Genomic DNA, 14209 nt, shown 5'->3' on the forward strand with positions numbered 1-14209 from the left:
AGCCCTTTAAAAATGGTGCCTGCACAGCGGCACCGGACAGCGTTGCTGGGGTGTGGCAGCCACCCCCCTATGTCTGCGGGGGCAGCTGCTCTGCCCCCGCATGTAATATCGTGGGGGCTCTGCGGCGGCGCTTCTGTGTCGGAAGGCTGCCGACTTCAAAGAGTGCGGTGCACTGATAAAATTCAGCCTAATATTGCTGCTATTTCAAAGTTGCTGAAGTCTGCTGCTTTCATGCATGTTACACACCATTTTAACGGTAATCAAGGAAGTAAAGAGCACATAATGATTTAAAAATATTTGCACACATCATTTTGCCAACACACAATTTAAAATGTACTTGTAAACATCATGTAAATATGAGAATTAGTATCATGCCCATCGAGTGTCGAATGCTCATTAAAATTTGCTGATCAAAATTAAATTAGTCACACTGGGATTCCCAATGAGTCACATATGGCTAGTAGCTAAGCTATTGGACAAAACTGTTAGACATGACTAATCCATTCTACTTGGTTAACATTTAGTGCCTTCTAAAGTGATCTGGCAAGCCATTCAGTTAAACAAACTCGAGAAGAAAGTCTAAGCATCATAGAGCAAGTGGAGATAGGCAATATATCCTGAGAATAAAAGAAAAATGTTTTTCTCTGTTAGAGTTTCCTCCAATAGTTATACTCCCTGGAGCGGTATTATTGAACTGTTCAACATTGGTACTGGTTAAGTGGCTCACTAACTGTTTAAAAAATGTTAAATAATCAGAATTGCAGGTGCATTGGGATTAGCTGCTAATGTTTTGTTACTTAGAAAAAAGTTCAATTTTCAAAAGCCTAGAATTTTGAAGAAAAATATGCTTTTCTCCCATTGTTGTGGGAAGAGGTGTATTGGCTCAATGGTCAACAAAGAACAATACAGCACAGGAGCAGGCCATTCGGCCCCCCAAGCCTGCGCCGATCTTTATGCCTGCCTAAACTAAAACCTTCTGCACTTCCGGGGACTGTATCCCTCTATTCCCATCCTATTCATGTATTTGTCAAGATGCCTCTTAAACGTCGCTATCCTACCTACTTCCACAATCTCCCCTGGCAGCAAGTTCCAGGCACTCACCACCCTCTGTGTAAAGAACTTGCCTCGCACATCCCCTCTAAACTTTGCCCCTCTCACCTTAAACCTATGTCCCTTACTGACTCTTCCACCCTGGGAAAAAGCTTCTGACTATCCACTCTGTCCATGCCGCTCATAACTTTGTAAACCTCTATCATGTCGTCCCTCCGCCGCCGTCGTTCCAGTGAAAACAATCCAAGTTTATCCAACCTCTCCTCATAGCTAATGCCCTCCAGACCAGGCAACATCCTGGTAAACCTCTTCTGTACCCTCTCCAAAGCATCCACATCCTTCTGGTAGTGTGGCGACCAGAATTGCACGCAATATTCTAAGGGTGACCCAACTAAAGTTCTGTACAGCTGCAGCATGACTTGCCAATTTTTATACTCTATGCCCCGACCAATGAAGGCAAGCATGCCGTATGCCTTCTTGACTACCTTATCCACCTGCGTTGCCACTTTCAGTGACCTGTGGACCTGTACGCCCAGATCTCTCTGCCTGTCAATACTCCTAAGGATTCTGCCATTTACTGTATACTTCCCACCTGCATTAGACCTTCCAAAATGCATTACCTCACATTTGTCCAGATTAAATCTGCTATTTCTCCGCCCAAGTCTCCAACCGATCTATATCCTGCTGTATCCTCTGACAATCCTCATCACTATCCGCAACTGCGCCAACCTTTGTGTCGTCCGCAAACTTACTAATCAGACCAGCTACATTTTCCTCCAAATCATTTATATATACTACAAAGAGCAAAGGTCCCAGCACAGATCCCTGCGGAACAACACTAGTCACATCCCTCCATTCAGAAAAGCACCCTTCCACTGCTACCCTCTGTCTTCTGTGACTGAGCTCGTTCTGTATCCATCTTGCCAGCTCACCTCTGATCCCATGTGACTTCACCTTTTGTACCAGTCTGCCATGAGGGACCTTGTCAAAGGCTTTACTGAAGTCCATATAGATAACATCCACTGCCCTTCCCTCAGCAATCATCTTTGTCACTTCCTCAAAAAACTCAATCAAATTAGTGAGACACGACCTCCCCTTCACAAAACCATGCTGCCTCTCGCTAATAAGTTCGTTTGTTTCCAAATGGGAGTAAATCCTGTCCCAAAGAATCCTCTCCAATAATTTCCCTACCACTGATGTAAGGCTCACCGGCCTATAATTTCCTGGATTATCCTTGCTACCCTTTTTAAACAAAGGAACAACATTGGCTATTCTCCAGTCCCCTGGGACCTCACCTGTAGCCAATGAGGATGCCAAAGATTTCTCTCAAGGCCCCAGCAATTTCTTCCCTTGCCTCCCTTAGTATTCTGGGGTAATCCCATCAGGCCCTGGGGACTTATCTACCTTAATGCTTTACAAGACACCCAACACCTCCTCCTTTTTGATAATGAGATAACTGAGACTATCCACACTCCCTTCCCTAGGCTCATCATCCACCAAGTCCCTCTCTTTGGTGAATACTGATGCAAAGTACTCATTTGGTACCTCGCCCATTTCCTCTGGCTCCACACATAGATTCCCTTCTCTGTCCTTGAGTGGGCCAACCCTTTCCCTAGTTACCCTCTTGCTCTTTATATACGTATAAAAAGCCTTGGGATTATCCTTAATCCTGTTTGCCAATGACTTTTCATGACCCCTTTTAGCCCTCCTGACTCTTTGTTTAAGTTCCTTCCGACTTTCTTTATATTCCTCAAGGGATTTGACTGTTCCTAGCCTTCCAGCCCTTACGAATGCTTCCTTTTTCTTTTTGACTAGGCTCACAATATCCCATGTTATCCAAGGTTCCCGAAACTTGCCAAACTTATCCTTCTTCCTCACAGAAACATGCTGGTCCTGGATTCTAATCAACTGACATTTGAAAGACTCCCACATGTCAGATGTTGATTTACCCTCAAACAGCCGCCCTCAATCTAAATTCTTCAGTTCCTGCCAAATATTGTTATAATTAGCGTTCCCCAATTTAGCACCTTCACCCGAGGACTACTCTTATCCTTATCCACAAGTACCTTAAAACTTATGGAATTATGGTCACTGTTCCCGAAATGCTCCCCTACTGAAACTTCGACCACCTGGCCGGGCTCATTCTCCAATACCAGGTCCAGTACGGCCACATCCCTAGTTGGACTATCTACATATTGTTTCAAGAAGCCCTCCTGGATGCTCCTTACAAATTCTGCCCCATCCAAGCCCCTAGCACTAAGTGAGTCCCAGTCAATATAGGGGAAGTTAAAATCACCCACCACTACAACCCTGTTACCTTTACATCTTTCCAAAATCTGTCTACATATCTGCTCCTCTACCTCCCGCTGGCTGTTGGGAGGTCTGTAGAAAGCCAACATCGTGACTGCACCCTTCCTATTCCTGAGCTCCGCCCATATTGCCTCGCATGCTCGACTCCTCCGAGGTGTCCTCCAGTACAGCTGTGATATCCTCTTTAACAAGTAATGCACTCCCCCACCCCTTTTACACCCCCCTCTATCCTGCCTGAAGCTTCTAAATCCTGGAACATTTAGCTGCCAATCCTGTCCTTCTCTCAACCAAGTCTCTGTAATAGCAACAACATCATAGTTCCAAGTACTAATCCAAGCTCTACGTTCATCTGCCTTACCTGTTATACTTCTCGCATTGAAACAAATGCACTTCAGACCACCTGTACCGCTGTGCTCCACAACATCTCCCTGCCTGCTCTTCCTCTTAGTCTTACTGGCCTTATTTACTAGTTCCCCCTCATTTATTTCACTTGCTGTCCTCCTGCTCTGGTTCCCACCCCCCTGCCACAATAGTTTAAACCCTCCTGAGTGAGGCTAGCAAACCTCGCAGCCAGGATATTTGTGCCCCTCCAGTTTAGATGCAACCTGTCCTTCTTGTACAGGTCCCATCTGTCCCTGAAGAGATCCCAATGGTCCAGATATCTGAAGCCCTCCCTTCTACACCAGCTGTTCAGTCACGTGTTTAGCTGCACTATCTTCCTATTTCTAGCCTCACTGGTACGTGGCACAGGGAGTAATCCCGAGATTACAACCCAAGAGGTCCTGACTTTTTTAACTTTCTACCTAACTCCCTAAACTCCCCCTGCAGGCCCTCGTCACTCTTCCTGCCTATGTCATTGGTACCAATGTGTACCACAACCTCTGGCTGTTCACCCTCCCCCTTCAGAATGCCCCCTGTCCGTTCAGAGACATCCTTGACCCTGGCACCAGGGAGGCAACATATCATCCTGGAGTCTCTTTCACGTCCACAGAAGCCTTTGACTGTCATCATTTAGGGCACGTTGATGGAGCTCATGATGGAATACGATGCAGGGAACTATTAAGCATGCCACTGTGAATACATGTTTGCTTGAGTAAATTTTACATCTCCCATTGCTGTCTGTATAACTGAGAATCATGTGATTAAATCATGTTAGCTCAACAAGCTGAAGGTTACTTGATCAAAAGAATTAAGTGCTCTGAATATATAGTGTGTCAAAATGAGGAAATGGTTTGACTGTCTAATTAGAGGAAACTATATAATTGTAGTTCCACTACTTCTGGAGAAGATGTTAGGGAACGTTAATTACAGGAGTAAGCCATTCAGCCCTTTGGTCCTGCTGTGGTATTCAGTTAAATGATGGGTAGTAAGCACCTCAACTTTATTTACCTGCCTTTGCTTCCATATGCCTTGATACCTTTACCGAGCAAAAATCTGTCAATCTGTTCTGAAAAATTCAATTAACCCACCAACCACAGCCTTAGGAGGAGTGAGTTCCAGACTGCTACTGCTGAAAAACTGCTTCCTGAATGGCCTAGTTCTAATTTTATGTCTCTTGTCCTTGATTCCCCCCATCAGATGAATTAGTTTCTCTGTATATTTATTATTGAATCCTTTTAATAGTTCTCAATCAGATCACTTGTTAATCTTCTATACTCGAGGGAATTCCACCCCCATCCCCACCTGCTGCCTTTCAAGATTGTGAAATATGTCCTCATAATTTAACCCTGGTACGCATCAATGTTGTTCTGTGAATCCACACTGCACCAACTCCAAGGGCAATAAATCCTTCCTGAGGTGCAATACCCAAAACTGAACGCAGTGCTCCAGATGAGATAAAAACCAAGATCCTATTACTGAAGCATAACTTCTGTTTTGTTTTCCAGTTCCATTGAGATAAAGCCCATCATTCCATTACCCTTTTTGATTGCTTTTTGTAAATGTCTACTAGTTTTTAATGATTTGTTTGCTTAATCTCCTAAATGTGTGCTCCTCTACAATTCCTAGTTTCACATCATTTAGAAAATACTCCAAATTGCCCACAAAAAGCACCATTTGCCATAGTTTTGTCCTCTCGCTTCATTTATGTCCCTTTGCAACTTCCTGTTTCAACTCACTGTCCTTCCTAACATAGTTTCATCTGGAAACTTGGATAAACAACTCTCCCTTCATTCAAATCTTTAAGTATGGTGAAAAGTTGAGACCTCAGAACAGATTCTCGGGGAGCACCATATGTCACATTCTACTATTCTGATTACATACCCTTTACTCCTCACTCTGTCTCATCTTCAAACCAATTTTGGTACTCAAAAGGCTACCTCCCATTCTGTGTGCTCTCATTTTTGCTAATCTCTTGTATGGAATTTTATTGAATGCCTTCTAGACGTCCATATAGATAACTTATCTACCTTATTAGTCACCTCCTCCAAAAACTGAACTAGATTAGTCAGACAAGATTTGCCCTGAACAAATCCATGCTGGCTGTTTCTGATCGCTCATATTTGTTCAAGTGCTCAGTCACTTTATCCCTAATGACAGTTTCTAGTAGCTTACCCACAACTGATGTTAAACTGACAGGCTTTTAAGTATCTGGGATTTGATTTTTAATCCTAGAAAGCCACTAATTGGGCCGAAGGTGAGCTCGGTGCCCAATTAGTGGTGCTGGCCGCTGCATGGAGGTGGGAGCTGGCTCTACATTGGAATGCTCAAAAGAAGACAGCAGCCATGACCGGGCTTGCCGTTGCAAAATGTAAGGTCCTTGAGATGTATCTATCCTAAGTCCCATTGTTTTCTCCATTTCCATTTTGTTTTAACACATTGAATCAAATAAGTTCTTCCCGGTTTAATTTTAATTTCCGTTCAGCCATTGGTATTTTATCCTCTTACTGAACTGTGCGAATAAATGCAAACGTACTCAGTTAATATATCTGACATGACCTTGCAGTATCACCTGTGTTCGTCTTGAATGGGCCCTCTTCTCCCTTCTCTATTTTCTTACACCTAATATATTTATAAAACTTTTACTAGTAACGTTCATATTGCTTGCCAGTTTTTTCATTTTCACTTTTTGCAGATCTTAATATTTTCTTAGTGTCCCTTGTTTCTTTCTATATTTCTCCCAGTCCATTAGCTTTAAATTGTGTCTGGCCTCAAATGTTGACCATGGTTGCTTGTTTTTAGAAGTGAAACAATTGCTCTTTAGAGATACGCATTAGTCCTGTATTGTACCAAAAATTACTTTGAATACCTCCCACTGTTTTTCTAGCTTTTATCCGTTAACAGCTCAGCACAGTTTAATGTGTTCAGCTGACGCCTCAGGCCTTCCAAATTATTTTTATTTTATTTAGAGATACAGCACTGAAACAGGCCCTTCGGCCCACCGAGTCTGTGCCAACCATCAACCACCCATTTATACTAATCCTATATTCCTACCACATCCCCACCTGTCCCCATATTCCCCTACCACCTACCTATACTAGGGGCAATTTATAATGGCCAATTTACCTACCAACCTGCAAGTCTTTTGGTGGTGGGAGGAAACCGGAGCACCCGGCGAAAACCCACGCAGACACAGGGAGAACTTGCAAACTCCACACAGGCAGTACCCAGAATTGAACCCGGGTCGCTGGAGCTGTGAGGCTGCGGTGCTAACCACTGCGACACTGTGCCGCCCAATTAGTCTTACATAAGTTTAAAACCTAGGTTCCTGTATGATCTTTATCGTTTTGACACATCCTGTGGACTGGTATGCACTACCATGATGACCAGTTGCAACAGAAGCTTGGCAACAGGTGCCAATATCAAAAACAACAACTCTCAGCATAACTTGGCAGCTTCATGTGCAGCGCTTGTGACGGAAAAGAGAAGACACCCCACCTAAATGGATTGTTTGCTGCGTGTCCATCATCTTTCATAGATGGAAGGATGCCAACCACATTATCCTTCTGAAACTTATTGTCAACTCTATCACATTATGGTCACTGTTTGCAAGTACTGCATTACTGTCATATTATTGATTTTGTTTCCTTATCGTTCTAAAACATACTGGCCTCAATTTTAAGTTCTTGCCTGGTGGAAACTGGATGGCAAGGCAGCTAAAATGAGGCGAATGACTTACCCCTTCCATTGCTGCTTCCTTCCCAAGGGGTCCGAATATTAATCTTATTTGAGCAGACGAGCAAGACATCCACCCAAAATTGGCAGGGGTCATGATGTAGATCGTGGCGTGACAATGTCATTATCAGGTAAACATTTGGTGTACTCAAACAATGCTTCTGCTGGTTGGACCATTCCAGTGGAACTTTGCTGTATAATCCTGAGTGAGTATCCAGACTTGTTGTCGTGTGCTGTATGCTGCACAACTTCACCATCATGAGGGACCAACCCTTAACACCACCTGCACAATAAGAAGTACAGGGAGAGGTAGCGACTATCAGAGCCCTATCTGCCTGAGTTCTCTGGAGTCAAGCTCATTGAGGAGCACTTCAACACAATCAGCCCTCATATTCCCCATTCATTAAGTTCCACAATCCTTACCAGTTTTCTTACAATCACCATCCAATTGTCTTCCTTTACGTCACTGCAGTGACGATCAGGCAGAAAGCAGTATGAAGCAGGCTTCGAGCAGAGAGAAGCAGCGGGTGCCTGGCCAGGAGTGGAGTAGCCTGTGGCTGGCCCGGAGTGGAGTAGCCTGTGGCTGGGCCAGAGTGGAGTAGCCTGTGGCTGGGCCAGAGTGGAGCAGCCTGTGGCTGGGCCAGAGTGGAGCAGCCTGTGGCTGGCCAGGAGTGGAGTAGCCTGTGGCTGGGCCAGAGTGGAGCAGCCTGTGGCTGGGCCAGAGTGGAGCAGCCTGTGGCTGGCCAGGAGTGGAGTAGCCTGTGGCTGGGCCAGAGTGGAGTAGCCTGTGGCTGGGCCAGAGTGGAGCAGCCTGTGGTAGGCTGGGAGTGGAGGAGCGTGTGGCAGGCCCGAAGTGGCACAGCATGACGCGGATCCGGAGAGGAGCAGCACGACGTGACTTCAGGTGTTGGTCTGGCACACTTTCTATATCCGATCCTTCCGATTCACATGAAGTGTTGATGTGGTACACTTTCTATCTCTGATCCTCCGATTCACTTCAAGTGTTCTGTGTGTTACACTTTCTATCCCTGATCCTCCGATTCACTTCAGATGTTGGTATGGCACACTTTCTATCTCTGATCTTTCCAATTCACTTGAAGTATGCTAAGGTTTCTATATCTGATTCTTCCGATTCACTTGAGGGTTGATGTGGTACACTTTCTATATCTGATCTTTCTGATTCACTTGAAATGTTGTGTGTGGTACACTTTATCTGATCCTTCTGATTCACTTCATGTGTTATTGGGGTACACTTTCTATCTCTGATCTTTACGATTCACTTGGAGTGTTGTGTGTAGTACACTTTCTATATCTGATTCTTCCGATTTGCTTGAAGTGTTGATGTGGTACACTTTCTATCTCTGATCCTTCTGATTCATTTCACATGCTGGTGTGGTGTACTTTCTGTATCTGATCTTTCAAGATTCACTTCAAGAGTTGATGTGGTGCACTTTCTGTATCTGTTCCTTCCGATTCACATCCAGTGTCGATGTGAGATACTTTCTATCTCTGATCCTTCCGATTCACATCCAGTGTCGGTGTGGTATACTGTCTATCTCTGATCCTTCTGATTAACTTGTGTTGGTGTGGTGCACTTTCTGTATCTGATCATTTGAGATTCACTTCCAGTGTCGGTGTTGCACACTTTCTATCTCTGATCCTTCCAATTCACTTCCAGTGTTGGTGTGGTACACCTTCTATCTCTGATCCTTCTGATTCATTCCAAGTGTTAGTGTGGTACACTTTCTATATTCAAGTGTTGGTGTGGTACACGTTCTATCCCTGATCTTTCCAATTCACCTCAAGTGTTGGTGTGGCACATTTTCAATTTGTGATCTTTCCGATTCACTTCAGTTGTGGTACACTTTCTATGTCTTATGTAATGTTTCTGATTCACTTAATGTGTTGGTAGAGTATACTATCTATGTTTTATATGTTTCTTATCCACTTGGAAGCGTTGGTGGCATCCATTTTCTATATCTGATATATTATTTCTGATTCACTTGAAGTGCCTGTAGGGTACACTTTTGATATATATGTGAAGCAGGCCAGAAACAGAGCAATGTGAAGCAAGACGGGAGTTAGGGTGGCCATTCATCTGGTTTATACTGGACAGTCTGCTTTTTAGCTAGTCTGACCACTGTACGGTACTCGATGACTTTATCTGCGGAATTTTGTGCCTTAGTATACTTACCACATTGAAGCAACGGCAGGGGCCTGTCCTTGTTCCTTTCCCCATCTACAGCAGCCTCAAACGGACTGGGACACAGAAAACAAAAGTTGATTTAGGTTTTTTTTCCACCCCTGCCTTCCCCCCACCCTGTTGTCTCACTAACTTGCACTTTGGCCTTTCCACTTTCTATTGCACCTTTTCCATTTCAAACGTTGATGGACCTCCATGCGTCATGACGTTATTCCCACACACTGCACGATGCTATTCTAGTATCCAGTATTCTTGGCCTCGGGCAGTGGCCACCGGAGCGTGGATTGCCAAGTGGTTCGGAAGTGAAGCAGAGTGACCTGCATAGAGCAAGCCAGGGCGGAGCAGTGTGAAGCTGCTCTGGAGTGGAGCAGCGCAAAGCAGGCCCAGAGCAAAGAAGCATGAACTTGTGTAAAGCAGGCCCGGAGTGGAACAGCATGAGGAAGGCTTGGAACAGAGTGGTGTCAGGCAGGCCTGGCCTTGATGGGAGCAGTGTGAAGTAGGCCTGGAGCAGCGTGAAGTATGCCCAGAGCAGTGTGAGGCAAGTCCAGAGTGGAGTGGCGTGATGCTGGCCAACAGTGCAGCAGCTATGGCAGGCCTGGCCCAGAGTGGAGCAGGTTAGGAGCAGAGCAGCGTGGAGCAGGCCAGGAGCAGAGCAGCGTGAGGCAGGCCGGGAGCCAAGCAGCATGGAGCAGGCCCAGAACCATGCAGTGTGAGGCAGGCCTGGAACAGAGCAGCTAAGGCAGGCTGGGAGAGGAGCAGAAAATAACAGGTTGGGAGCGAAGCAGTGTGTAGGAGTTTGGGAACATGAAGGAAGCATAGTGGATCAGGCCAGGAGTGGAGTAGCGTGAAGTGGGTCAGGAGCAGGCAAGGAGCATTGTGAAGCAGGCTCGGAGCAGAGTGGAGCAAGCTGAGATTGGATCAGCATGTGGCAGGCTGGGACCGGAGCAGAGTAGCCTGTGGCAGGCCCGTAGCGGAGCCATGTGAAGCAGGTCCAGAGGAGAGTAGTATATAACAGGCCAGGAGCAGTGCAGTGTGAGTCAGGCCCGGCTGGGAACGGAGTGGTGTGAGGTAGGCCCAGCCAGGAACGAAATGGCGTGAGGCAGGGCAGGAGCAGAGTGGCATGGGGTAGGCAGGAGGGGAGTAGCGTGGCTTGGAGCAAGCCTGGAGCAAAGTGGGGTGTGGAAGGTTGGGAGCAGGCAAGGAGCATTATGAAGCAGATCTGGAGCGGAGCAGCGTGTGGCAGAATGGAGAGGAGCAGCACAAAGTAGGCCGAGCAGACCAGTGTGAAGCAGGCCCAGAGCGGAGCAGCATTAAACAGGCCGGGGGTGGGGCAGCTTGAAGAAGGTGGGGAGCCGTACAGTTTGTAGCAGGCCAGGAGTGGAGTGGAGCAGTCTGAAGCAGGCCAGGAGTGAATCTGTGTGGAGCAGGCCAGGAGCGGAATAATGTGAAGCAAGCTGCAAGAAGCAGTAGGGAACAATGCAACATGAAGGAAGGCAGGAGCTGAGCAGAAACAATGAGGCAGGCAGCGTGGCGGGACAGCGTGAAGGAGGAGAGGAACGGGGCAGCGTGAAGGAGGAGAGGAGTGGCGTAACATAAAATAGGCCGGGAGAGGAGTGCCGTGAAGCAGCCCAGAATGGAGCAGCATAAAACAGGCCAGGAACAGAGCAGCATGTAGGAGGTTGGGAGCAGGCCTGGAGCAGATTGGTGTGAAATAGGCTCAGAGTGGAGCTGCCTGAAGCGGGCTGATTGTTGTGTTCTCTTCTCCTTGTGCTTACTAACAAATAAACATCAAGGCACCAACCATGCATATCAGGGATTGGTTAACACACAAATATGTGGGTTCATTTATTAAGGCGTTGAAGAGTTGGTCGCAGTATTACCAAGTAGGAAAACTTGTACACAAGTCTGATCTGGTGGCTCCCTCACAGCAGACTGAGACAGACTGAGTCACATGATACATTGCATCATTTCTCCTCTAGTAATGTGTACAGAAAACGTAACCACATGGACTTAAACAACATTCACTTTGTCACTTCAGCTGGTTGCTATATACCTTCCGTGGAATGCTGTATTGGAGCCTGTCGTCCTATCTTTAAACTTGCCAATTCTTTGTCTGCATTTCTGTCATGCACATCTTTCATCCTCCCCTGTTGTTTTCAAAAATTCTTCTCTGGCTTCTGGAAGGGAAAATTGATGAAAACTAGGTAGATTCCTTTGCACTGGTCTGCCAAAAATGAGCTCTGCTGGTGACAGGATGTTTGCACTTAGAAATTTGCCCTAAGGTGTAGCATTGCAATGTGTTGATATTCTTTGGTCTGTCTGCACTTCAGAATTAAAGATTTCTCTGTACAAACCATTCTTATGGCCATACTGTTAGATCTGGGATAGTACGGAAATGAAGCAGTGTGATCTATTCCCCACTTCTCACACATGTCCCTGAATAGCTCTCCAGCAAATTGAGGTCTGCTATCTGAGATTACCTTCCTGGGTGCCCAACAAATACTGAAAATAGCAGTTAGCGTGTGTGCTAGATTTGTAATTGATATATCATGCAATTGATGAATGATAGGATACTTGGAAAAGTAATCAGTGACACCTAAGAAATAATCCCCATGGACATCGAAGAGGTCCTAACTAATCTTGGCTGAAGGATGAGTTGGAACTTTGTGTGTAAAAGCAGTTCCTTGTGCTGATTTGGCATATTTTCCTGACATGCCTTGCACTTCTTATCTGTGACTTCATTGTCATCATTCATACCTGGCCAATAGACGATCTCTCTCGCTAGCCTACTCATATGATCTATGCCCATGTGTGAATGATAAAGTTGCTGTAGTATGTCACACCGCAATGATTCCGGCTTGCCCTTGAAGATGACTCCCCAGGATATGCCTAGCCCATCCTGACAAGCCCAAAATTGTCTCACATACTCTTGGACGTCCTGAATGAAGTCTGACCATCCTTCAATTATCTTTTTTTGGAGTTTCTGCAGCATTGGAATCTTTTTGCTGCCTCCACATTTAGTTGCTGACGCTTTGTTGTGCGAGATTCATCAGGTCCAGAGGTCGAACATATTCAAGTTCAATGTCGAGCAGGTCGACCTGTAGATCTATGGTCACATCTGTGGTCTTCATTGGATTGGGTAGGCTGCTGAGCATCTTAGATGTAAGCATGAAGTTATCAGGTTTATAACTGAACCTCACAGTCGTAACCCTGCATCTTTACTAGCAGAGATTGCAGCCTTGGCGGCACGCTAGTCAATGGTTTCCCACAAATCACCTGGAGTGGTTTGAGGTCAGTCTCTACCATTGATCTCTTCCCGAAGAGGTTGTTGTGAAAACACATAATTCCAAACACCAAGGCTGATGTTTCCCTCTCTATGTTCGACTAATTGGACTGTGCCGCAGATATGGTTTTTGAAGCGAATGCAGTGGGTTTACCCTTCTGTAATATGCATGCTCCTAAGCCATTTTAGGATGCATTCACTTCTAAAGTGGTTACTTCTCTGGGATTGTAGCATTGCAATAACAATGCTTCTGACAATGACTTTTTTTGTGCCTCAAAGAGATGTTGGTGGTCTTTTTGCCACAGGAAAGGCATTTTCTTTTTCAACAGTTCCTGTTGAAATGACACTTTTTGTGGAAAATTAGGTATGTAAAGGGACAAAAAGTTGAAAAGACCCAAACATTGTCAAAGATCCTCCTTGGGGTGTTGGCATCGCATGGATATCCTTCAGTTTGCCGGTGTCAGGATGGATACCAGCACTCAAATAAATCGATCAAAAGAAATTGATTTGCTGCATGTTAATGTTGCATTTGTGACTGTTGAACACCAGCCCTTCTTTACGGACCGCTTGCATCATCAGATGTAAATTCTGATCATGCTCCTGTTTTGTCTTTCCCACAACAGCAATAACATCTGCAATGCATATGCATTCTGGTACTGCACAGGTGATATACATACGCGTTTGAAAAAGATCTTGGCTAATGGATAGTCCAAAAGGAAGCCACTGGAAGCAGTAACGACCAAATGGGGTATGAAATGTAATCAGCTCCTGGGACTTCTCTGTCAGATATACTGACCAGTACCCATTTTTTGCATCAAGTTTTGAAAAGTACTTGGCTCCCACAAATTTCGGATTGAATTCTTCTAAATTAGGCATTCTATATGGACAACGCTTTAGCACTTTGTGCAGACGTCTCGGATACAGGCAGACACGGAGTGACCCATGCTTCTTGATATGTGCTTGAGGTACACCAATCCATAAGATCTTGTACCTTCCAAATGATCTGTTTTCATTTTGTCCAACTCAACCTTCAATTTGGCCTGTATGTGGATGCTTCACTTGTGTGGTGGATCAATTGATGGTGCAGCATGCTCTCTAAAGTGTAACGTTGCATCTCCCTGAAAACTGCCGATCCTATCGAAACACTTGTGATGTCAGATCACTAACCAAAGTGATGGGTGTATCTTCTGATGCTGATCTGCCTTCCGGTACTTAGCTGGTCCGGTGTTTAGCTACCTATGTGAGATCTC

This window comes from Heterodontus francisci, chromosome 22 (assembly GCF_036365525.1).
Source record: "Heterodontus francisci isolate sHetFra1 chromosome 22, sHetFra1.hap1, whole genome shotgun sequence".
NCBI lineage: Eukaryota > Metazoa > Chordata > Chondrichthyes > Heterodontiformes > Heterodontidae > Heterodontus > Heterodontus francisci.